General features: G+C 39.6%; 1 protein-coding gene across 10 annotated transcripts in view; it reads right to left on the reverse strand.

Moving 5' to 3' along the window:
* LOC137256365 (5'-AMP-activated protein kinase subunit gamma-1-like) overlaps positions 1 to 26583 on the reverse strand; it is a 372719-nt gene that overhangs the window by 109202 nt on the left and 236934 nt on the right. The window contains exon 1 of one of the 10 annotated variants that reach the window (XM_067794193.1): positions 25576 to 25651. The exons of 7 other annotated variants lie outside the window; for them this stretch is intronic. The gene's annotated coding sequence lies outside the window, so the exon portion shown is untranslated. Of the gene's footprint in view, positions 1 to 440; positions 1450 to 16848; positions 16950 to 25575; positions 25652 to 26583 lie in introns of those variants that run through there. 2 more of the 10 variants (XM_067794192.1, XM_067794195.1) reach the window with 2 other exon arrangements.

Genomic DNA, 26583 nt, shown 5'->3' on the forward strand with positions numbered 1-26583 from the left:
GGCACCTATGTTCCTCTGAGGCTCACAAGGGATCACTGATGCATAAGAACTACACACTGAAAGGTCTCAGAGGTGAAAACATTGGTGTATCAGGACTGATTGCATCATCGCAAAGTAATCGATAACAGGATTGCACCCAGTGACACATCCTTGAATCTATTCAGGATTACCACACAACCACTTTCAGGACTACCACCTCCAACCACCGCTAGGATTTTATCCTCCATCCTTCCAGGAACACATCCGCCACCCTTGTCTGAGATTATACAACCCAGTATAGCAGGCCATTTCTTCTGATGTTTAAACCACCTGATCCTCGGATAAGAATGGGTTACTGAAGATCAGTTCTAATCTGGATCTACATGGGTAGAAATCTAAGTAACATCAGTTATCTGCAGCAATGAGCCCAATCAGGATACCAGAAAACAGCTATATCATACCTTCTACAGCTAAAATAGTAGCTTTGCATGAATAACAAGTGTGACCAACAATCACTGTCTGTCCAACAGTGTCTGTATCCAACACTCACTGACTGTCCAATAGTATCTGTATCCAACACTTAACTGTCCAATAGTATCTGTATCCAGCACTCACTCACTGTCCAATAGCATCTGTATCCAACAGTTTCTGTTCAATAGTATCTGTATCCAACAGTATCTGTATCCAACACTTACTGTCCAATAGTATTTCTATCCAGCACTCACTGACTGTCCAATAGCATCTGTATCCAACGCTCACTGACTGTCCAGTAGTATCTTTATCCAACACTCTCTGACTATCTAAAAGTATGTATATTGACCACTCACTGCATTCAACATTCACTGTGCACCAAATGACAGAGAATCATTAATAGTGATTATCTGATAATAGCTGTGTATTTGATAGTCACTGAGTATCAAATAGTAACTTCAAGTGACTGTGCAATAGTTACTATGTTCCTTATACTAGCCATGTATCCAAAAGTTACTGTATATCTGGCATTTACATGGTACCAAACAGTCGCTGTGTATCTGTTTGTAGCTCTATGTCCAAAAGCAACTTTATATCTGCCATTGACAATGTATCCAAAAGTTGCTGTTTTCACATGGAATATATCCAGTAGTCACAATATATCCAATAATAGCTTTGCATCCAACAGTCACTTTGTATCCAACTGTAGCCGGGTATCAGATGGTCACAATATATCCAGTAGTAGCTTTGTATCAGACAGTCACTTTGTATCCAATAGTAGCTGTGTATCAGTCACAATATATCCAATATTAGCTTTGTATCAGTCACTTTGAATGCAATAGTAGCTGTGTATCAGTCACAACATATACATCAGTAGCCTTGTATCAGACATTCAATCACTTTGTATCCAATAGTAGCTGTGTATTCAACAGACCATGCACATGGCAGTTTTCACACTGTGACAAACTCCAAGCAAGTCAGCTGATCCAGGTCTCTACTGATCAAGTCCACGTGCTGCAGGCCGGCCTCCCCCAGGACAGGCTTATGGGATATGTAAACAAGGTCAAGTTCACAACCTGCTAATCTCGCTCAGGCATGGCATTGTGGTATTTGTTCTAAGGACTAGCAGTCAACATATGCCGCACACAGTACAATACTGTTTCTAATTAAACAGTAACAAGCTGTCCAGTTCATCACAGCATGAGAAAAACAAGTTGCATGTCACAATCACTCAGCATGACGATCTGCTGGCATGTAACCATCATTCACCTTGTGTTAATTATTGATTTCAGAATGAGATGTCAAAGACTAAATGATGTTGTTTCAGAATTAATTAAAACATTCCACCAATGACTCACATCACACGCCAAACACATTTTTAGCACCAAAACATTTACCATTAAGAACCGGCCTGTGACATGTAAACATGCTTCGGCCTGTGACATGTAAACATGCTTCGGTTGACAAAGTAAACACTGTCATGCACTAATCACCTGTGTGAATGGTAACTGCCCAGCATGAGTAAACAACAAGGATATCAGCACTGAGACATCCACATCAATTATGCAGTAAAAAGGTATATTGCTTCAGGCATTGTAGCATTCTGATCTCGCAAAACAATCTTTTCAAAGATCAGTCCATTGAAGTCTGTCATAAAAAGTCTGTTACCATTCTACCAATTGTTTGAGCAATCTATTGGGAATTACAATCTCTCAGTAATTGGCAATGTGTGTTCATTGTATTGTTGAGTTCAAGAAGCAGGCTGAGCTGGATCTTTCATTTAATCAAAATACACATAACGGGTCTATAGATTATACAGTTGATGTTGACCCTTATCAATGAGGTCAGCTGGGGGTTGAATGAGGCTGCCAGTAAACACAGCATGAGCAGAGTGCAGAGAAATAGGCCAGTGTGCCCTAGATACAAGCTGCTCACAGGAAACATGCAATCCATGTCTACAGATTGAACAGGCAGAGTCTGTACAGTATCAGTAAAAACAGTGCCTGCTCATACTACTTACTGATCAGACCTGTGAAGATCTGGGGTAGAAAAGGTCTTATGCAATTGTTAACCCATGGTACATATCAAAACACCCTGTCACAACCTGCAAATACTACATACAGAACAGAACCAAGAAGATCCGGAGTAGAATAGGTCTTATGCAATTGTTAACCCATGGTACATATCAAAACACCCTGTCACAACCTGCACATACTACATACAGAAGATCCATGAAGATACGGGGTAGAATAGGTCTTATGCAATGGTTAACCCATGGTACATATCAAAACACCCTGTCACAACCTGCACATACTACATACAGAACAGATCCATGAAGATCCGGGGTAGAATAAGTCTTATGCAATGGTTAACCCATGGTACATATCAAAACACCCTGTCACAACCTGCACATACTACATACAGAACAGAACCAAGAAGATCCGGAGTAGAATAGGTCTTATGCAATGGTTAACCCATGGTACATATCAAAACACCCTGTCACAACCTGCACATACTACATACAGAACAGATCCATGAAGATCCAGGGTAGAATAGGTCTTGAGCAACCCATGCTTGCCACAAAAGGTGACTATGTTTGTAAAAGGCGTCTAACGGGATCGGTTTGTCAGGCTCTCTGAATTTGCTGTTGTTCATTCCTGCTTGACAACGGTACAAGAATGTGTATCAAAACGTCACAATCACGCAATAAAGAAGTTGCTATCCATAACAATTTGTCCTATTTGTACACCTCAGCTTCTAAAATGCCATTCAAACAAGTCATTTTGTTGTTGTTGTTTAATGCCACACTCTGCCATGTTGCCATGTAACAGCTGTCTTTACATAATCCAGACTGGGATAGCTAATCCCGTAACTGACATCATGATCACATGAATAATATACTGAGCGAATGAGTATGATTTTATGCCTGATTTAATCAATAATCCAGGAATATCATGGCAGAGGACAACATGTGGGAATTGAACCAAGGTCTTTGACATGATCAGCAAATGCTTTAACCACTAGGCTACTCTACTACCAGAATAAAACAGCAATGAGCATTAAGTCCTGAACTTTAGAACAGTCAGCTTACCATGGATACACTTAGGCATGGTCACTAAAAGTCACGAAAATAAAAAAAAATATTCAGATTCTCCTGACACCGTTACAGAATCACAGAAGTTCATTGGAGAAAACTAAGTATGTTTGATTTTTCATGCCATTCATGTGTTTCCAGTATCAGTAACCCTGAAGCCATTCTGGACACTGAACCTATTATTACAGTAATCTGTCTTTGTCACCAGGTGATCCAGTGAGGTATAAACAAGCCCTATGTGGTCGGAGAGATTACCCAGGTTGTTATTGACAGGCGGGCCAAGATGTCTTCAGTAGAGTTGGCTTATGTCTGTGTTGTAAATACCCTACAACACTCTATTGTGTTCTACAAAGGAAGAAGTTTGCCCATCTGGCCCTGGCCCTGGCCCCTGACAGAACATGCTGATGGTGTACAAGTGTGGCTGAGTAGTGAGCTATGATTTGTGACAAGAGCAGAGTTGTGTAAGCTGTGTGGTGTGACTAGAGTAGTGTGATGTGTGGTGAGCAGCATTGTGTGAGGTGAGCTACATTGTGTGTGGTGAGCTGTGTGGCTGACGTGAGCAGCCTGATGTGTGATCTGAGAGTGTACCACGTCCTACAGCCAGGAGCAAGTTTTGACCTACACGGTTAAGTTGATGATGTCTATAACATGCTTTGAGGCAGTGAGCAAATGAGTGAGTTTAGTTTTACACAGCACTCGGTGATATTTAAGTTATATGGTGGCGGTATGTAGATAATTGAGCCTGTATCAGATAATCATGTGATTAAGAAGAGCACCGATCTGCACAGTTGGGAACTAATGACATTTTGCAACCAAGTCAACAAGCCTGACCAACTGATCACCCTAGTTACCTCTTACAACAAGCATAGTCGCCTTTTGTGGCAAGCATGAGTTGCTGAAGACCTATTCTACTCTGGATCTTCACAGATAAGCAAGGTACAGGTATGCTGAACAAGCTACAGTCTCCATCCTTCCCTTTTCAGCTTATACATGTCATTTCCCACCCATTTCTCAGCTGTAGCATGATGTAAGGAATATCTGATAACCATGGTTTTAATGCTGAGGAAGCAGATTTACAAGATTCCCATCAGAGATGATCCTCACCATCATGTACACATATACATCGGCAGTAAAGTCAAAGGCTGCCTTTTAAATTGAAAAGGAGCCCCAATAAGATGGGAAATTCAGAACCTTAGGAAAACTAGACTTGCTTAATTTGGGGCTTAAACATTGCAGAAACAGCTGGAAGGAAAGAGAATAATGTGGTTTAAGGACTGTGAGAAAGATCATCACAAAGCCTGCATGTTGGGGCCTCATTTTATGAGAAAGAACATCAAAGGAGGACCCTGGGGCCATCTTGACATAGCAAATACCCATAGGGGTTACACGAACTGAAAATGTCATCTTACTTGACTCTACTCTCACTAGGAAATGAGGTCAAAGGCCGTAACATTACAAAACAGCATATCGTTGGAAATATGCTTATTTATTCCAGGGACGGTGGGTAGTCTTGCGGATAAAGTGTTTACTCATCATGACAAGGACCTGGGTTCGATTTCTTACATGGGCACAGTGCATGCAGTCCATCTTCACATGCCTGAAATATTGAGTGAGTTTATTTTACGCTGCACTCATCACATTATCACTTTCTGCTCATGACATATTCTACCCGTATCTTCACGTGTCTCCTGTTGCTGTAATATTGAAGGGACATTGCAACATGATCCCATCCTCTCAAATGTCTCCACTGTTTACAGAGTGGCCCCGCACCAACTTATTGTTTCAAGTTATGCTTGTTCCAGCTATATCACTAGTAGCCTGTAAATAATTAAGTCTACCTTTTGGTATAATTATCCATGCCTTCAGGGTACACTGACATGCTTGACCACCAAACATGACTACCACCTGTGAAGATCATAGTCTTCAGCAACCGATACTTGTCACAAGACTCGACTAGTGGGATGGTGTGGTGAGACCCGCTCTCTTCAGATGCCATGTCATTGTATCGCAATTGTGAAACGATACTCATGCTGTTGATCACTAAAAATGAGTTTAATGTTTCATATTATTTACCTGCATGTCTGTATGTGTGGTAATTTGTACTTGTCCAAAACATAAGTCCTGTTCATGGACTTGGCATCACATACAATATGCTCTAAGGTTAACAAGGACACCTTCTCAAAAGCAGTGTACTGTCTCTAGCGGACCAAGCCACTTGTATCCCCTTAAAAACAAGCACCAGGAAGAATAACAACAAATATCACTCTCTAATATTCTGTGGTATGATGTATTGACTCCAACTGACCATGCCACTTATATCACCTCAATACCAAACATTAGGCACAGAAACAACAAGTACCACCCTTTAAATCTGAACCGACAATCTTATCTCTCCAGGCAGACAACATATTCATAACACAATTTACCACAACAGCTACAAATCATTACCTAAATGCTATCTCTTTCCTGTCAAACAGTTTTACTGTATTTTAATAGGAAACTAGATGACATCCTAAATGATAATTGCCCCATCACTTAGAATACAATTACAACATCAACACCTACTACTCCACATCAAACAGAATCAATAACATGCTTGTTAGAGGAAAGTCCTTCAAGATTGGCTGTCAATGATTGATCTGTCATCCAGTGTACTCCGTGAGAGTCCAGAAGCTACACGTCTGCTGCGGCCAATCTCATTGCTTTTACCTTCATCAGGTTTGTATGAGTCTATTCCACAGCTCGGTCACCAATTTTCCAGGGATATCACTGTCTCCTGTAGGTAATCTCATCTGCGAGCTGTGTTTAACACTAGTTTGAACATTATTTGAGTTGGATCAGTGAGCGAGTGAGTTTAGTTTTAAGACGCACACAGCAATATTCCAACTATATGGCAGCTGTCTGTAAAATAATCACGTCTAGGCAATGCAGGGATCAACACCATGAACATAGATCTGCACAACTGGGAACCATCCACATGTGTCAACCAAGTCAGTAAGCTTGACCACCTGACTCCGTCAGTTGACTCTTGCGACAAGCATGGGTTGTTGAAGATCAGTTTTAAACCCAAATCGTTACAGGCCTCAGTTAGATGAGAACATGACACTTCAAGTGGGTTGAATTCAAGAAATGTGGCAGAAAAGATGCTTAAACCTTTGCAAAACCCACAAGGACATTACACAAAGGTAAATTCATTTAACCCAGGTTAATCTGGTACTTGAAACCATGATCCTGGCATCCCAAAGGAAGATAATCTACACAGTGACTTGCCGTGACGCCATGCAACTGATGCCCACATTCCACATCACAGCGGTTACCTGAACACCTAATCAAACAAGTCACTGACCGAGAAATCAATATCACGGCCCAATAACTGTGTCAATTTCCCTTCAGCCCAGCCATTGCTGTAAAGCTGTTCCAGTAAGTAAAGGCAAAATTGCAGTGAGAAATCACATGAATTTATCATAAATCAGAGATGACACCAAGTGTTCAAGAGAAGTGATGATGCTGTCGATCAGTATGAAGCAAAAGGTGGGTGGCGGTGGAATAACTGGGCCAATTGCGTAACATTGCAGGGATGCTCAACACCGTTTACCATATTCGTACAATGTGTCTGATAATACTGCTGGAACACTGCTAAAAGCAACATAAAACCATAAAACTCCAAGCTAAATACCTGTCAAGACCACGAACAACAATAATCAACTGTACCACATGTTTATCATATATCAACATTTGTATCATTTCAAAGCTAAACCCGTAATTTTTCAAGCTAATCATTTCAAAGCTATACCCGTAATTTTTCAAGCTAATCATTTCAAAGCTATACCCATAATTTTTCAAGCTATGATGACTGAACAATAAACCTGTATTGATACAGATTCTGTAAGCGAGTGACTATTTATGACACTTTTAGCAATATTCCAACAATGTCACAGTGGGGGACACAGAAATAGACTTTACAGAATGTACCTGTATGGGGAATCAAACCCAGGTCTTCAGCATCTTTAGCATATACAGTGCTATACTACTAGGCTACCCCATCAACCCTCTAAACCAAAGTTTTTGTGAAGAAATTATTTCTCCATCAGATCAAAATCCACTCCATGATACAGAATGACACCTGCGTTATAATGAAAAAACCTCTATTTGAATCCACTTAATGATGTCTCACACAAACCATCTCAGCTTGTGAAGCTACAAGTGGACACCTAAAGCTCACATAACTCATGAAGTGCCAATTTGCTTAGACAAAATGTAATCAAGGCTTGGTTTGAAAATCACAAGCTGCTTGTTTGTGTTTCCAAAGTCAGCACATATTGTATCTTGACGGGATTGATTAATTGCGTTTTGAAGCCAATCCCCGATCCTGGATTCAGTGTGTTTATATCCCCGACGTCCATCACAATCAGAACCAGATCAGAGTCAGTTGTCTGGGACTTCATTGGACCCTTTATTTGTTCTTCTGCTTCACACTATTCGGAATCCTGCATTATGTGATGCTGCTGTTGCCATCCACAATTTAGCTAAGTCAAATCAAATACTTCCAAGCTGTTGCTAGTATCGAGATGAAGATGCATACGGTGGCACAACCAAATCATCAACACCAGCTTCTGTCTCATCTGCCTCCTGATATTTTTGCGATATTCTCTCGTATGTGTGATCATGAACTTATCCAACAAATCAATTGCAGTGTTACGACTGTTGTAAAGACCTTATTTTATGAATGGGGACCGGATCCACAAATGTTTGAGGTCATGATGACATTACGAATGTCTTGTGGATCAGGACCTAGGTGTTGTCATCCTAGCAGGACCTAGATTTTCAGAGATCTATCAGCGTTAAGCTAGTCAGAAGTTAACGTTAATGTGTGGTACTTTTGGCTACCTTAGCGCTGAGAGAGCTTCTATAATCTAGGCCCCGTTGACGACCTGGCAGACATGGTCAGAGCAATAGTGACAAGAAGATCTGACCACTGGTCACAAAAAGTCAAAAGTCTGACCACCTTGTCACCTGTAACAACAAGCATGGGTTACTGAAGATTAATTCTAATTCGAATCCTCACGGATTGTTGTGAATTTTAGTTTAATTGTAGTGAATCAGTGAATATGACTTTGAACGGCATTTTGATGAGTGTCAAGGAAAATTGCAAGGGATAGAAAAACACTTCAAAATAACTGCTGATGTTTGAGCAAACAAAAATGGAACCAGCAGTTACCTCCCCTGAGAGTGGTGAAGCATCTTCACCAAACAAGCACCTGTTCACTCTAAGTACAGCTACAATGATGATGACAGCCTTTCTCCAAGATAACTAGCAAGAAAACCAAATGCTATGAAGGTGCTGAAATTTCTTCACATTTAACCTGTTTCAGCCATGAACTTAAACTGACCTAGCCTGCTTCGCTACCAAAACATCCCACAGTATTTCTCTCACAGAAAAAACATTAACGAAAATAACTCCTTCCTTGAACTAAGAATGGAACTTCTACAGCCATATTGCAGAAGAAAGAAAAACAGACAACCACAAGCTCCTTTGATAACAATAACAGTTACTACATGTTCACCTCTTCATGAACACAGACAAGAATATGGCCACGGTGAAGGTCACAGGTTTTATCTTCTAATGGAAAGACTGTCAACAAAAACAATTCCATTTTCCTTCATCAGAATGACATGACCAAACAAACAGAATGTCCTCTGGTTTGTCTACATTGACATAGATAAGCAGAGGCACAAGCTTGACACAATACACACAGGTCAACAACAGTTTCTACTCTTCTGAACCATGGGATGAACAAATGGGATTTCACGCAGGTGACATTCCTTTGATATTTTCCGTCTTCACATACATCGATCCATTCAAACCTGCATATGTCTGTGACTTTCAAAAACACACCCAACAACAAGCAGTTGTAAGGGTCAAGGTGAAGGTTACAGCAACCAAACCAGGGACAAGTATTCTGTTGTCGCGGCGCAGATCTGGGACGTCATCATTAGTGAAAAAAGTGCTCTTCAACATTGGTTGCATCTACTCCAGAGGTATCCCTGTGGGTTATGCCATCTCTCACCGATCTGACGCCATAATCACCAACACATACGCTCTCAGCACTGCTGGAAACAGGTAATTCGTCAGGAAGTGATCCGGAGGAATATCCTGAGAATCAGCACTTGTATTTCGATGATGATGCTTGTATGGATATGCAGACCGTTGAGAGGTATAGAATGCCTGATGTCCTACTGTCTCAGACACACACATGCTGGTTTTGTGTACTGTTCACACGGATGAGTATGAGTACTGTTGAGACGTACAGAATGCCTCAAGTATTATCCTCTCACACACATGCTGGGTTTTTTTTCTACTATTCACAGGACAAGTATGGTGTGCTGCTGAGTTGCACAGATAAAAGATCAGTCTCGGAGACTAACACATTATTGTGTGTTTCTGAAGATGTAGTCTAGGTAAACCAATGGTCTCCACTTTCTGGTCTCAGAGTGAGTGAGAGTAAGTGAGAGTGAGTGAGAGAGAGAGAGAAAGAGTGAGTGAGTGAGTGAGAGAGAGTGAGTGAGCCGGGTTCAATTCTGTTTTTACAGCAAGGAACACCAGATATAAGATTCACAAATTATAGTAAATTGTGCACAACATAAATGCAAGTATTATCATTATGTTTTACAGATTAAAATGAAAATGCAGCAGAGAGGGTTTGGGTGATCCTGGCATAGTCAGGTTGGTAAGGCTCATTATCAGCTCAGGGCCCTCGACCCCTCTACAGGCATCCCAGACAGCAAATGGGACTTCTCTCAGGAAATGCTACCTAGTTGCCCCACAAAGAACTTTTCAGAGAATATGTAGATTCCCAAACAATGCAGTCTTCTGTTTTACCCAGAGTATGAAAAAGATTTTGCTCCCGGTGGAGAACCCGTGCACTTTCTTGATTTGCGCCAAAGAATCAGGAGGTTCCAAACCAACGTACCACACACAAAGGCAAAGATCTGACCCACTCATCTTCTACAAAATGTAAGTCCCACAAAGGAAAGTCCAAATAATGTAAAATCCATTTGTCAAGAGGGAATTTGTCTGAATGTTACAATTAATCATTTGAGCAACTTTTTAATGGCATCGAGTATAGAAGTCAATAGGCATACTTTCGATAAGATGGGTGATTGTTCAGTTCCTTTCACACAGCATGTTCAGCATGTGAGTGAGCATAGCATTTACATGCTGTTAGCAATATTCCAGGAATATTACGGCAGGGGATACCAGAACTGGGCTTATGCTAGGAATCAAACAAAAAAAGGGCAAGCGTATACTAGAACCTCTCAATAACCTCTGTACCTAAAATATACATTTTGAAGTCTTCAAGAACTGATGTCCATCCTTGTAGCGAAATTTCCAGGTCATTAGTCGATTAATTTAATACTTTTTTCAGTCATCTTGACTACAAGTGACTAGTTTTCATGAGGCATTTCAATAACCATAAAATATCTAGTTCAACCCTCCAGGAAAATGTTATTGGCCTTTTAACTAATGAAAACAGCTTTCAGAAATGACCCTTAATACTTTAAGATTCAAGAAATGTGAAGACAGCAACCATAAACACTATTACAACTGGTTTCAGGAAAATCACTTTCTTATGGGGATCAAGGTCAAAATGGTACCAAGGTCATCTGTATTAAAAAATGCCACCTAAAAAGAGCCAGCTGGAAATACCTTGCAGTACTATTTCTCACATGTTTCTTGGAAGCTGATTTTGGAAAGGGAAGAGTAAGTGAGTTTAGGCATCCAGGTATATGCTGCAGGTCAGTGAGTGGTTGACTGATAGCTCAGTGGTTAAGGTGCTCGTCCAACAGGTCAAAGGCCTGGATCTGATTCCCTTTACTAGAACAACATGGTGTGTGTACTTTCATGTGTTCCCTTTTCATTCCAATGAGTACATATCGTTATATTGTTCAATTACCTTGTAGCCTGTGTCATGAGTGTGTCTTGTACAAGTCGAATATGTTCCTACACACAGCCATACACAAATGAGATCCTTCCTTGTATCACATTATGAAACCTTACACTTCCATATTTCCTGAGATAATACATTGGACTGATCATCAGACAGTAAGAAGGAAACCTCAAGTACCAATCACTTGAGTCAGAATTAGAATAGGTCTTGGTAAGAACACGACTCAAGCAACCCATGTTCATCCATAAACACAAGGCAACTCATTGACTGGTCAGACTAGTATGCTGATGCGTTGTATCCTAATGGTGTGGATTGATACACATGTCAGTCATTGGACTGTCTGGCCCAAACTCAACTATTTACACACTTACAACATACAGATAAACGGTGCTGCACAAACAACTCAATTTCAATAATAAAAAAAAAATCTGCCCACTACAAGAGTGAGTATGGTTTTATGTCGCTCTTAGCAATATTCAAGCAATATCATGGAGTACACCAGAAGTGGGATTCACGGTATGATTGATTGATTGATTGAGTTTTTCGCAATATTCCACCAATATCACACCGGGAACACCAGAATCTGGTTTCCCCCATTATACTCATGGGGTGTGAATTGAACCTGGGTGTTCAGCATCAAAAAAAGATGTTCTATCCATTAGACTATCCTCCCATGGTCTGTATGAGAAACAACATCCAGCTCGAACCAGATCCGTGGAGACCAGTTGTTGTGTAAAACACAGGCAGGGCAATATTGACAGGTGCTCTAAGTATCAGTTGCTTGTTGAGCTACCGGATAAGGATTCAACAACCTCTAAATCAACGTCTGACAAACTATATTGAGGCTCTCATACACTAAACATCATAAACATGTGAAGACAAAAGTAGTTTCGCTATTTACTTGTCACAGACCCTGGATAATGGTTTGAGCCGCAGAATATTTTCGTTCACACTGTGCCCAGATAGTTGTCTTTGTTTATTCAACACATGTATACTTCACTGGATCCAGTGCATTGAGCATTTTATTTTTCACAAAAGCATACTGTAGACATTTTGAAAATAGTTTTCATTAATTGCTAATCAGGTGACTTATGAATTAAATTTCCTTGTATGTCATGTCGAATGTCATAGACAAAACAGCAATATGCAGGTTTAATTAGAGGTGAGTGAGTGAATATGGTTTTTAGCAAAATTTCAGTATATATCTGACAAGCAACACCACAAATAGGCTACACACATTGTATCCATATGGGGAATAAAACCCGGGTATTCAGGCTTCATGAATGAATGCTTCAACCACTCGGCTATCCCACCGCCCAACATTCTATATGAATGACTGTTATACAGTGTTTTCAGTAAAACAAACCTCCACACTTCTTCCTCCTGATGTTTCAAAGTGCACTGGTATTATAACAACTCTTCAAGACATCAACATAAAAATTCACCATGAAGGTCACGGGTAGAGTAGGCCTTCAGCAACCCATGCTTGCCATAAAAGGCGACTCTGCTTGTCGTAAGAGGTGACTAACGGGATCGGGTGGTCAGACTTGCTGACTTGGTTGACACATGTCATTGGTTCCCAAATGTGCAGATCGATGCTCATGTTGTTGGTCACTGGATTGTCTGGTCCAGTTCGATTATTTACAGACGCCGCGACATAGCAGGAATATTGACGAGTGCAGCTTAAAACTAAACTCACTCACTCACTCAACATAATAATCCAAATAGATACACTGATGATCAAGTTCTGTGTTTTGAAGGAGGGAGGTGTTATTTTCTTTTCACAATATCAGATTCCGACATGCTGTAATAATCATGATCTATTTTCAGCTATCAAAGTATGATCACTGTTTCAATGATCAATCCAAGACAAGCCTATAATCATCGTGAAAAGAGAACAGCTTCCTCAGAAGACTAATACTAAGTATCAGAAAATCTAAAATCTTGACTGAAAACATCTTGATCAAAACAAGTATGTCCTTTTAAATTGAAAAGGACAATCAGTGAGATGGGAAGTTCAGATGCTGGGGAAATCTAGACTTGCTTCATTTAGGACTTTTGCATTGCAGAAAGAGTTCGCAGAAGGGCAAATAATGAGATCTGGGAATGTGAGGCAGACTATCACGAATCTCATTTAACAAGACAGAACAAAGAGGTACAGCCCTAAACTTGACAACATTAATTAACACATCGGGCTATACTGACCAAAAATGTCATCTTACTTGACTCTGCATTTACGTTAAAGATAAGATAAGTTATATTGTCTATATAGTGGAAATTTTCATTGCACAGTTCCATGTCTCAGTCACATTAAAATTAATATAAAAAAAACCATCTATACATAACAACACTTTGAAATCCATCACAGAAGCCACAAGGATTGAATGGAGATTCAAACCTGAACCGAAATAAATCCAGACTTGCTTTTGCATTGTATTAAGTTCTGGATGGAAGGAAAATAACGCAGTCCTGAGACCATGATAGGCTGTTAGATTTTCCTTTAGGTGCGAATCTCTCATCTCACTGGATCTCTTTTAATTTTTAATCAAGCACTATTAATTTTTCTGTCAAAATCACATATTTTCATGAAATAAGAATTAATTTAGGTAGAACAGACCAATGCTAAGCCCAAGAGGAAAGTGAACACATATGCATGGAGGTTAAGCACTGAACACCAAAAGCTTAAACTTTCTAACATCAAAACACGTCAAACTTCCAGAATCTGAAATACATGTCAGTCACAGTATAATCCAGAAATGACTTCAAGAAATGCTGCTATGAATATAACCTGTACAAGGTGAGCAGTTAAAGAGACACAATGCATTACCTGCGATCAGCTGACTGGACAATGTCCAGCCTGTATATTTGTCCTCAGCGCTGCGAGGAGCCAGACATACCGCACTACGGGAAGCACGTACAAAGTCAACACTTGACTGATAACAAAGTTAAATAACCAGGGTTAAATACAGGAGGGTCTATGTTCATGGCCGATATCGACATTTCAGAAAGTGACACAAATGTAAAATGTCAAAAAAAGAAAAAATGAAAAGATGTTACAACATGAAAAATCTGATAGAGACTGTGCCAAAATTTGAGTTGAAAGACCCTTAGATATTGAAGGTTTTTCTTTTCTTGCTGTAGCAGTTTTTACCTGCATGAACCTCCAACATCATACAGTTTCAATATGACAGGTGTATCACAATGAGGTACCTCTAATCACTGAACTGTATTATTTCAATTATGCCCTCCCATTTGAGTGATGACCAAACAACTAAATAAAAAAGAAAGTTTTGATTTTCTATGGGTTCGGAAAATCATTTCTCACTAGAACTCCTATCAGTTTGAATAGGCAAGTTTTCATTCAAAATCCTTCATTTTCAGAGTGTGGGAATTATGTTTTACGCCGCACTCAGCAATATTCCAGCTATATGGCGGCAGTCTGTAAATAATCAAGCCGGGACCAGACAATCCAGTGATCAACAGCATCAGCATCAATCTGAGCAACTGGGAACTGATGACATGTGTCAACCAAGTCAGCGAGCCTGACCATCTGATCCCATTAGTCGCCTCTTACGACAAGCATAGTCACCTTTTATGGCAAGCATGGGTTGCTGAAGGCCTATTCTACCCTGGATCTTTACGGGTCTCTATATTTTCAGAGAGAAAGCATTAGTCTAAACATATTAATCCCACAGTGGTTTTATTATAACTTCAACACATAAAACCAAAAATTACCAGCTACAAATAATGTTCAAACTAATCTCTAGGGATCGTTACTACTAAGGTCAGGCACTCAATTCAGAAGTCACCACGGTTCAGAAGAGATGGCTCTCACTTCCTCTGTTCCTAGGTCGAAATGAAATATTGCCTTCATCCATATTCAAGTTGGTTAACTGTAGGCGTATGTGCAAAATGACGAATTATTTTCTGATTTCCCACATATTAATAAATTTCACTTTTTGATTAAACCTCATCTCAACACAAATTAAAACGACTGCCATCCAAGAAAATATTGTTTTTGTCTCATATCCTTCAAAAGTTGATCCAAATCCAGTATGCTTTGAATTGTTTCAAAAGATGCTTCCTGTATCAAATTATCAAATAATTTTGCTGAAACAAAGACTTGTTTTTGTAAACGGAGCGTTTTGTAACTTAACTTATGCCTGTGACTGACCATTCAACATAAGTGACAAATTGTTCGTATTATTGATAAAAGATAAAAATGATAAATTTAAATTTCAAAATCATGATTTGTTTCAAGACTGTTCCATTTACATGAGTGAGTGAATAGAAATCTATGCCACTTTTAGCAACATTCGTCCAATATGTCGGGAAACACCAGAAATGGGCTTTATGCATGGTACACACGTGGGAAATTGAACAGTAGCCGTGATGAAAGAATTCTTTAACCACTAGGCTACCCCAAGTCAGTGAGTGTTTGAGTGAGTGAGCTCTGTTTTACAGTGAACAAACTTCAAGCCATATTGATGCATGTCAGCATGAGGTGTGAAGCGTGCCTGAATTTATTCAGGTCCAAAACACTTCCCCACCGGCCTCCCCTTCCCCAAGCCCCGATACAAAGATACAGACCTAACAACATTATCATAGTAAACGTAAACACTAAGGCAAATTCAGATTATGTTTACACTGCACTGCTTCATGGCCCATCATGCAAGTAAACAAGCACAACAACATGGTGAGGAACCTGTCAAACTGGATCATCACACTGACAAATACATGCTTGTGCTCTATGTAAACAGTACTGCATTCTCCAATATACTGTGACTCAATGCATGACCCACACTTTCTATAAGACAGATTTCCTGTTTCCACAGTCCAGGCAAAAGAACCTGTTGGCACCATATCACGTTATTTTTATACACAATGAACTCTATAACTATTTACTCTATAACTATTTACATCAAAACTCGTTTTTTTTTTGCATGGATCATGTGATCTTTTGAAGTCCAAAATGAGCAGTGTATTTTCCTGCGTGTCGTCCTTCAGACAAATTTCAATCTGCCCAGTATTTCCGCACTATCTGAACATTTAATCAATAATAATTCAGACTTTTCAAAACCCCAAAACCACAAAACATGTTGAATAGCATGACACACATATAGTGCCTTCAGGAAAGACTGAGTTTTACTGTTCAAAGGAATACTGTAGTATTGGAGGCACCCTCAGGGCAAGATAAATAACTCAAAGGCTTGCTGAGTCTTGCACTGGAGCCTTTACAACAGAAGTGGAAAACACCCAGCTGTCTAACTGTTTTATTGATAGGGCAAATCAACAGCCTCAAGCCATCTGTCAACCAATGTACATGGTAAATTTCAATAAGAAAATGTTACTTACATGTTTACTAGATCTAGTCAGATGTCAATATCCAGTTACAATGTCCATCGAATAGGTATTGATATCCAGTGGAGGTTTCAGGGTGATAAATCTACCTTCCTGACTGAAGAGTCATTCACTGCCTGTACATGCAGACGGCACACACTTCGAGGCATGGGGTAGTGTCATTGCACTCTCGGCAGATTGTCATGGGTCATGTGACACTCAAATGTTGTTAAATAACTGCTAGGCACGCTTCAATGTTTAAATGATTTGGCTTTGTGTAGGGAAGTGAATCCCCCCTTTCTCATGACCAAGTATCGCACACTAAATCTCTTGTTAGAGTGAGCAGTGAAGGATGTAGATGTATCTCCCATCCTTGTTAAGTTAGAGTCATATTCCACTTGATACAACAAATATTTCTTGACAAAGCAGGGACCATTCAATCAGCTCATTCATCTATTTATCTTTGTCTTAAAAGTTTTTTTTCTGATGCTTGTTTGCCTTTAGAATCATGAATGGGTTAGATTTAAGGTGGCAATGTTCCACACATAATTTATACAAATAAATACATGTCTACAAAGTCTACTAGACTTGATATTCAAAATAAGTGTATTACGTTGGAAATAAACAAGGCATTATATAAACGGGCTATAGATTACCAGCTACCAAAGTGTTTATCACATACTGACTAATCCTCCCTGCAATGCTGAAACTTTTAATGAAGGAAATCTATATTTCCTCTGGATCTGAATTTCCCAACTCACTGACTCTCTTTTTCAATTTAAATTGGCTTATTTGTTACTATAAAAATGATACATGTTATGAAACTAAGCATTAGTGAGGCAGGACTTACACTACCTCTGCTGTCTGCATGGTGAGTGTAGTTTAGTTTCATGACAAACTCAGCAATTTTCCAGCAACATGGCAGCATTGTGTCAATAATCGAGTCTGGGTCAAGTTCAATCCTCAAGCTCAGGTTTGGGGCTGACAAACCCAGAGACATAAAAAGACAAATCTGGGGTTCAAATCCACCATGACAGAATCCTGTCACAGATAAGGTTTGTAACTCTGCATGGTAAATTACTGACTGCTGACATATCAAGTTCTGATCACCATGATTTCTGACATGATTCTGTCTGCAATTTGAGACCTCCTTTCACAAAGCACTAAGGTAATTATGAGTCACTAAGGTAACCTTAGTGCACTGTTAAAGAATAGGAGTTAAGGTTAACCTTAGTATAGGTTGCTTTGTGAATGATTCTTGTCATGATTCACCCTGAACTCACTCTGTCCTCAAACTAATTCAACCTGAATTAAGTCACTGATCTGAACCTAATTCTATTAAACGTTTCAGTTAAACTTCATCAAGATGACAGGAACATGGACTGTTTCATCGTAATCACCTCAAGAAGAATAATTCATTTCTCAATGGTTTTCAGAACAATTTCATAAAATAACTTCTGACCCATGATGACCTCGTACTTCAGTGTCTCTATCAAACATTAGGGCTTTGATTCTCTAAATTGCACATTAAATTTTCATCAAAATGGTCATTACTTGAAAAAGCTTTCTTCCTGCTGAAGCTAATTTCTACCAAAGGAAAGGTGAAGTGCTGTGAAAAGGGGTTTAATGTTCAAGGTTATCACCATTACAAAGCAAAGTGCAAGCACAATTATTAGCCTTTCATGTAGATCCTTAATGGACATGACCGAAAAGCCCCTGTGGCACTGCAGTTTCAGGAACTTCTGAAAATGAAGACAATCTCCTGAATCCTTTTAATTCATTTTTAAATTCATGTTATTCAGGCTGGAAAATCTCTCCATTTCAGAGCATGTATGTATCTGCTTGTGCTTGGTAAAAGGTTTTACACCATTATTAAAACACAGCATACTGAACCAGCACTGATGTTTCTCATTATTAAGACCAAAAACCAAGCAAGGTAATAACAAGTGTCATATTTTAGCATATTTTGCCATGATGGGATCAAACCAACAGGAATCAAACCAAAGACAGTCCACGGGGCAGACACCCTACCTACTTGACCATGGAAGCTTCTTCAGTCAAAGAACAAGGAGGAGGACCTACCTATCTTGACCCTGGTTAGTTCATTCATTTGTTTCTATCCATCCAAAGTGGTTAATATCCACATTTATGCAAATACATCTTGTGTATGTCTGTTGTTCAACTCCTAACAATATATCAGGAATGTGAATGTCATGTCGAGAACAAATCAGTACCACTGCTTTCTGAATATATGTTGTCTTAAGGTACTTCATACCAGATATTAACCGTTAGAGCATTGAGCTGCGTGAATAAGAAGCACATTTCTTGGCTGATGCTTCTAAACCCAATGATAAAAGTAGTATGGAAAGACCACTGCCTAAGATGGTGGTGTCAGACGTAAGTAATTGAGATGGATTAAGAGTGACTTGTATTATCTCTGCGACATCACAGCAACTAGAATCGGTATGGGGAGACAGCACAAAGTAAGTCTGTGTGAAAATATTTGAGCCAGACTCACACTTTGCTCTTTTCATATGTTTTAGTAGATTTTGCTGCAATAATATGGACTGATCACCTGACCACAGCAGGCAAATCATATTTAACAGGATTGAGGCTTTGGACTTGTGGAATTTATCAGAGAACGCAAAGTAAAGTAGGGTTAAGATATTTACCAATATGGATAAGAAACCTGACAATGGTATTGTATGACTACAAAGAACCATATTCCATGCAATCTGGGATTTCAACCCAACATAATCAGATCCTTGCAAATCAAAGGGACATAACTCAAGGGCATTGTTCAGATGGATCATGGATGTTCAAGTCTCAGCTATACAGTCACTTCTTACAAGCATTACAAAATGTCTCACATGGTACCCACACATTTAATGGTTTGTTACTGAACACATCACTCCGCAATATTCCACTTGTGTGTGACTAGTTATGAATTTATCACTTGGACCAGTATTAGTGTGAATGAGTTTGTTTAATGCTTCTTTTAGCAATATTCAATAAATATCACAGTGGAGGTCACCAGAAATGGGCTTCTCACATTGTTCCAATGTTGGAAATCGAACCCAGGTCTTGATGCTTGCACCACTAAGCTACCCCAATGAGATGTGTTTGCTGTTTGTGTATTAGTAGCCTTCAGTAAACCAACTGCAGGTGGCTGCCTCACAGAAGTCTTAATTCAGCATGAACGCTTTAACCTCTATGCTACCCCACCGCCCCTATCATGTCTAGTAACATTCCAGCAATAACACAACGATATATATAGGCTTCAAATATGGTACCCATTTGGGAGTTAAACCTGGTTGTTAAATTGACCAGTGAACACTTTACCCACTAGGCTACCCAAACACCACTCCACCAATGTGTAAATAATGGATAACAATACACCATAAACCACACAAAAGGGATGACATGACATGGAAACCTCGTGCCAGACCCCCAGTTCATTTAGTTGCCTCTTTCGGTAATCACATGTTGCAGGGACCCCAGATGACAAACCCAGAGGAGATATTTACATTGATTAGGAGATTACTACCATGACTGACCCTATTCTTACCCACCTATATTCTACTGGGGTAATGTGTTCCATTGGTGACAAGTAAATGAGCTTTCCAGTCCAAATGTGGTTAAAAAGCATCATTTCTAACAAATCTTGTTATTATTGCACTCTTACAGGCTTATGTTACTTGACCAAAGAGGAATTTAGTTGATGTCTTTTAGCGAAATTTAAAATTTGCTGTAGATGACTAAGATATTTTATTGATTAAACTTCTTCAGTCTTTCCACACAATGTGTTGTAATAATCCTGAAATATGATGAAAGAATAAAGAAGCTTAACCCATAAAATATCTTGATCAGGAATTTACTTGACTGAGACTTCAGACTAATGATGATCAGTCATACAGACCCTGAAACAATTTTTTCTAAAAAAGTCTCTGCAAGTCTAGATTATATGGCAAGTTTAGATTTCTACAGACTCTGAAAATCAAAGTCTCTGAGGTCCTTTTTATCATAGTTTAATATGCCTGGTAATTTTAGAAACATTTTTTTCTGTAACATATGTTCATTTCAGTGACTAGACATTAGTCTAGACTAATGGCTGAGCAGATAGCGGCTTGAACAAGGCACACATACCCTTGTGATATACATGTCTAGATGGTGAAGACTGAAAGATGCTCCAGTGGTTGGTACAGTAATCACTCCAGTGGAACTCTCATTCACTGCTACACACTACACTGACTCCAAGTCACTGTGACCTCAGCCTGGAAGGTGGGATAATTTAGCCCCACTGATGATGTATAACCTCAGGTGATCCAACAATATGCCTACCTCTGATAATTGCAACCATAAACTGCCTGAAGACAAAGATGAATGAGCATCAGGTGATGAAGATGTGTGATGAAGATGGGAGCTGCCTGGACCTCTACATTATGTAATACCAGCTATAACTGAAGTGGGTTGTTATGCTAACCCAAAGTAGTCTGTCTGTATTAATTTTCTTTGCTTCCAGCCATTTCTGAAGTTCTAAAATGAGAAAATCTAGATTTCCTAATGTTCTGAATCCTTGTCAATTTAAAAGGAATTATTTGTTTCAATACATGACTAAGGATCAGTCTACCCCTTAAGCAGTCCTGGCAGAGAGTAGGGCAAAGGTTTTTAAATGAACAGTTTTGACAGAGAATGAAGGACTCTGTGCATGTACGTGCATACAATCACATAACATAATGCAGCACATGATGGAATCACATGTAAGCTGTCTGGGACAACATGAGAAAGTTTGGGAGGAGGAATGTTTCAACAGCATCACCAATCAATTCATTCATCATCGATTCAAATTTAAAAGATAACGTTATTTCACCCACAGCACTGATAATTACATCCTCACCTCCAGTACTAAGGCCAATGAGATCATGTTCTGATACAAACTTGTATATGTTGACACATGCCATCATATCACAACTCCACAGATATATACTCATACTGGACTGTGACTGGTCCAGACTCAGTTATTTACAGACCACTGCCATATAGCTTGAATATTGCTGAGTGCAGCTTAAGACTTAACTAAATCCCGCACAGTTAGCTTGACACAACAAACCATATTTGCACCCTTGGTGCTGATTTTACTGATATTGTTTTCAGAGGATGTTAATTCCTATAAACTTGCTGACTCACTCCATGTAACATCAATTTATCTTAATGTCTAGAATTCAGACAACACTGGAGTCCTAACATGTTTTCAATTTTCGGCCAAGTGAAAGTTTCTGGTTTAAATACACCCTCCACTCGAAACTTCAGCAAAAATACTCACTGTGTAAACAAAACCGGAAACATCAATTCAATAGCCATAAGCGCATCTCCCTGTCCACCCCCTCTATCTATAACCATGTCGCTCAGAATGGCACATGTATAATCCAAGTGTCAGCTATTCTAGACCACAAACATCTTCATTACCCAGGGGAGAATATGATGAGTGTTATCATGAGTTCCATGCCATATACAATCTACCATTATTCCCGCGATGGACGAAAAGCATGCAAATGTTCACTTAGCTGCTATACAATTAGTCAATTTATCAAGAGCGGTGTAGAGACAATTTGATTATACATGAAAGCGAGATGGAAAGAAATCAACTTATAAGTCATATTTCCATACTTCCTGATTAGACAACGTGTTTGTCCAGAGTTAGGAATAATAATTAAGTTATTCATCATCCAGATATACTCATAGACCCCTGCCCATGTGTGGACTGGATTACAAAATTGTAAGTAAAACAGGGAGAGTTGACACTTTCAAACAGGAAAGTGTAAGTGTGTGTGTGTGCGTGTGCGTGTGCGTGTGCGTGTGCGTGTGCGTGCGTGCGTGTAGGGGGGTGGGGGTGGGGAGAGAAGGAGGAAAGATAAAAGATAAGGGATGTTAGTGGGTGGTTGTGTATAAAGGCTGGGATAGGGTTGACATTGTGTGTGGGGGGAGGTGGGTTAGGGGTTGGGGGTTAAAGCGGGAGTGTCGGGGTGTGGTGTGCATGTGCAGGGGTGTATGAAGGTTGGGAAAGAGTGGGGGTGGGGGGTTTGGGGGGTTGAGGTGAGAATGACGGGTGTGTGTGTGTGTGTAGAGATGATGGGCGATGGGGAAAGAGGATGGTGTGCATGTGTGAGGTGTATGTAGGTTGGGAAAGGGAGGGAGGGAAACAGAAACAGGTCCCTCTAAATATTCCCCCTGCAAATTACTTCTGGCAAAATATACTCATCCCTATACGGTCATATGGTCAAAGGATTCTCTTAGTAATCTGTAAAATCATCCTAGGTGTGGACGAATACATTCTTCACTCCTTCCTCGAAATGCTTGATATCAGTTTAAGCATTCAGGTTGAGTGGTCAACATTTAATGCACTGGGTGCCTTCCATGTTGCAGATGTATAAATATGGATATGTCTAGACAATGGAACCATCTCCATACAAGCTGTAATGGTCTTGATACCATTCCACTAGATTTAGGTCTCCACAGATGGTTATAACGGTACCTTCCATGAAGCGAGGTGTACGCCACTCAAACAGGACTGATGTGCACAGCTTCAATCACAGCTTCAATCACAGCTTCAATCACAGCTTCAATCACAGCACCAACAGTCTTACCTTACACTGCCCACTAGCATCAACCAGTAAAATATCCATAGTTATGGGCCACAAATTTGGTACTCACCTGAAATAAAATAAACAAACAATTTAATTAAACAAGGAAAGCAAAATAAATACATAGGCATATATAAACACTGGGCTTAATTTAGTGCACACAGTTCTCTATTTATTTATTTCATTAAACATTGCAGTAAAAGGCATTTGGCTGGTGCAAATTTTTATCTTTAGTTGCACCAGGTGCAACCAGATTTCTTACTTCGAGCCCTGACACCCTAAACATCACATAATATCAGCACAAAATATGTATTGGCAATAATTACTTCAAAGCATGAAATGTATTAGAATTTGTTCAAATGTGATTATATCAAACATGGCACTAGTTCTAAATTGACTAATATCATTTCCAGCTGACTAAAATACCATATGACCTGACCTGACCTGACCTGTGTTCACACCTGCAGGGCAATGCCCTGAGGATGTTATGCTGCCCTACCCCACCCCCTAGGTAGGTACAGCATGTTAAGATATCCTCCCTCCCCCTCCCACCCACCGACAGGTAAAGATTTCTCGTCATGATACATGTGGAACTACACCCCTAGGTCTAGATCACATGTTCCAACATCACGCTATCACTAACAATAAGCACGCTGTCAGCAGATGGGCTTAGCTGCAACCTTGTGGCTCTTTTTAAACTGCCATAGCTGTCTCAGTCTCAGAGACGACTGCACCCCCATCAAAAGCAGCAAGCAGGACAGGGAATCTCAATCCCATGGTAATCAACCACAAAAGAAAAGGCCAAGATTAAAACTTCTGATGAGCAACAACCAGATCGGCTCCAGCATGAAAGCATACGTCTGAAGACTACACTGGAGTAGATGCGATAATGTTAGACGCCAAGTTTCGAGATGAAAAGAATTCTCCAAAGGATTTTCTGCATCACGAGAGAGTTACAAACATTAATATTGCTGGCTTAACAAGACATCTGTAAACAAACCAACAGTTAATTAGGGTGAGCGTTCTTTGTTACAGAGCAGATCGTCTTACATAAAGAGAGTTGACTGGAGACAAACCATTACCAGAGTGAGCGAATGAGTTTTTACGCCACTTTTAGCAATATTCCAGTAATATCACCATGTAGAGTGAGTTAGTGAGTGAATGAGTGAGTTTTTACGCCACTTTTATCAATATTCCAGTAATATCACCATGGGGAACACCAGAAATGGGCATCACACATTGTACCTATGTGTGGATTCGAACCTGGGTCTTCCGCATGGCAAACAACTGGTTTTACCACTTGCCACCCCTCTGCTCAAAACATATTGGAATTAACACCATATCGTGAAACATATAAAAAGCATGAGGTGACGTGATGTATGATGAAATAGTGAGTGAGCTTGGTTACATACCACTTTCTTTAACAATCAAACAACATTACACTGATGACGCAAGAAACTGCTTCACATGTTGCACACATTGATATGAAACTCAGACATTCAGCATGACAAGGATGACCACTTGGCTACCCTTAATAGGGAACATTTTCACAAGGGGTAAACAAATCAAAAGAATTAACAGAACACCCAATCTTAATACCCTAGTAATACGGCAGAGCAGAGCAGACTAACTACAGCTACATGAAACAACAGGTGCTTTTTTAACTTTTATGGGAAGCATACATCAATAACGGATAAAAGATAAACATGCATGCATAAACAATATCTGTTTCAGAAAGATAAAAAACTCCTTGGTAATATTCACCATTATTTAGCAACCTATTTACACAGACATACTTACACAGATATATTTACACATATATATTTACGCAGATATATTCTCTACTACATTTATTCATGTTCTGACATCCCAACATTAATGCTTTTCCCAAACCTTCAAGCTTCAAGCATACACACTGCTCAATATTGGAGTTGTATTATCTAAGTACCAAAATACATGGCAAGAACATGCCATAAACATTTTGTGTCCATGTGATGGAAGCACGAAGCATGAAGCACGAAGCATAGGGCATTGCATAATATACAAACATCCATATTTTAAGTACCCTACCATAACTCAAGCACACATTATCAAGTTCTACCTGAGCGACTGCATCAGTTCCATCACTGCCTGTCTGTCCATTATGCTTCAAGAAAACATCCTCAGTATCTGATGCTATGGTCCAATTCTGCACACCTACAGTAATATGCGATCTTTATCCTGAAGCCAGCTGTGTCCACGCTGGATTGGAAGCCTAGCTAGGATTCCCCGTTCTACAGTCTACGTCTCACACCACTAGAGTTAGATTAGGCTCTGAAGCCTACTGAGAGAGCATGTGTGAGTCATCCCACTTGGATGCATGTGCATGTTGGCGCCATAACTGGTGTTTCAGTGCAACACTGACTCTCAACATAATCCGGATGATATTCAGGTCTCATTTAATCGTTAAACCCTTTCATCATATTTTAAGTAGTTGAACATTTAGTCCTTGAAATTAAAATTCTTAATAGATATACATTTGTAAAATTGAGTCTGATGAAAAAACACTTTTATCACTAGGCAAAACCACCACCCCTAAAGAAATTTGCGACTTGTCAACTGTGAATTTCAGATTGACAGGTTTGCTGTGATGTAGAACTGTAAAAAGTCATACATTAAAACACCACTGCAGCAAAACGGTAAGTTCCATGACAAAAATTGTATTTCAAAATATATACCTATAGAATTTAAATAAACCATGTTTGGGAGACATATAACAAAAATCACAGAGCCATCAGAGCAGGATTGAACTAGAGCAAGTAAGTTTAGCTATATGCCGCACTCAGCAATATTCAACCTTAATGGTCTCTGTCTATAAATAATCAGACCAGGACCAGACAATCCTGTGATCGAGTGATCAACAGCATGAGCATCAATCTATGCAACTGGGAACTGATAACGTGTCAACCAAGTCAGCAAGGCTGACACCTGGTCTTGTTAGTTGCCTCTTATGACAAGATGGGTTACTGAGGATCAATTCAAAGCTGGATCTTCACTAGTTGGTTGAACAAGAAGCATCTGTCCTAAAACAAAATTACGTCTAAAGGGGGCTGAGACTTGGCATCCCAGG

This window comes from Haliotis asinina, chromosome 11 (genome assembly GCF_037392515.1).
Source record: "Haliotis asinina isolate JCU_RB_2024 chromosome 11, JCU_Hal_asi_v2, whole genome shotgun sequence".
NCBI lineage: Eukaryota > Metazoa > Mollusca > Gastropoda > Lepetellida > Haliotidae > Haliotis > Haliotis asinina.